This window comes from Hordeum vulgare, chromosome 7H (genome assembly GCF_904849725.1).
Source record: "Hordeum vulgare subsp. vulgare chromosome 7H, MorexV3_pseudomolecules_assembly, whole genome shotgun sequence".
Lineage (NCBI taxonomy): Eukaryota > Viridiplantae > Streptophyta > Magnoliopsida > Poales > Poaceae > Hordeum > Hordeum vulgare.
In genome coordinates, this window is record NC_058524.1 from 367,442,938 (window position 1) to 367,444,378 (window position 1,441).

Consider the following 1,441-nt stretch of genomic DNA (forward strand, 5'->3'; position numbering starts at 1 on the left):
TGAAGGTACCCTCACCGAGGGGTTAGGTAACACATCCAAAAAGACATTGGGAGGAACCAGCTTACGCTGTGAACCGAGATGGGAAAGAGCATCTACCACCTCATTGAGTCGCCGATCAATGTGATCCACTTGATAACCATGAAAATGACCCGCCACCTCTGACACAGCTCGCCTGTAAGCCGCCATCAAGGGATCTCTAGAATCCCAGGTGCCAGAGACCTGATGTGCCACCAGATCTGAGTCGCCCAAACATCTGACTCGCGTGAGGTTCATCTCTTTGGAGAGTCGTAACCCATGGAGCAGGGCTTCATACTCTGCTGCATTATTGGTACATGGAAACATGAGCCGAAGGACATAGCAGAATTTGTCACCTTGAGGCGAGGTTAACACCACGCCAGCCCCCGAGCCTTCCAACTGCCTAGATCCATCGAAATAGATGGTCCAATATGTGTGATCGGGCCTATCTTCTGGAATCTGCAACTCGGTCGAGTCGTTGATGAAATCCACTAGTGCTTGAGACTTAATGGCCGTACCGGGTGTATATCGCACGTGATGAGGCCCTAACTCGATGGCCCACTTAGCAATCCATCCAGTTGCTTCTTGATATTGTATAATGTCACCAAGGGAGGCAGAACTGACCACCGTGATGGGTGATATATCCATTTTGCATCTTGTTTTCATGTTGATATTTATCGCTTCTTGGGCTATTATTTCACTTCACGGTACAGTACTTATGCCTTTTCTCTCTTATTTTGCAAGGTTTACATGAAGAGCGAGAATGTCGGCAGCTAGAATTCTGGCCTAAAAAAGGAGCAAAGTTGAGATACCTATTCTGCGCAACTCCAAACGCCGTAAAAATCAACGAGGATTTTTTTCCGGATTTATAAAAAATACTGGGCCGAAGAAGCGCCAGAGGGGGGCCAGCAGGTGGCCACAAGCCTGCATGGCGCAACCACCCCCTGGCCGCGCCATGAGGGCTTGTGGGCAGCCTGCTGGCCCACTAGCCCCCCTCTTCTGCTATATGAAGGGTTTCGTCCAGAAAAAAATCGAGGAGGAGCTTTTTCGTGGATTCGCCGCCGCCACGAGGCGGAACTTGAGCAGAACCAATCTAGAGCTCCGGCAGGACGATCCTGCCGGGGAAACTTCCCTCCTGGAGGGGGAAACCGTCGCCATCGTCATCACCAACACTCCTCTCATTGGAGGGGACTCGTAACCCTCAACATCTTCATCAGCACCATCTCATCTCCAAACCCTAGTTCATCTCTTGTAACCAATCTCCGTCTCGCGAGTCCGATTGGTACTTGTAAGGTTGCTAGTAGTGTTGATTACTCTTTGTAGTTGATGCTAGTTGGATTACTTGGTGGAAGAGTTTATGTTCAGATCCTTGATGCTACTCATTACCTCTCTGGTCATGAATATGATTATGCTTTGTGAGTAGTTA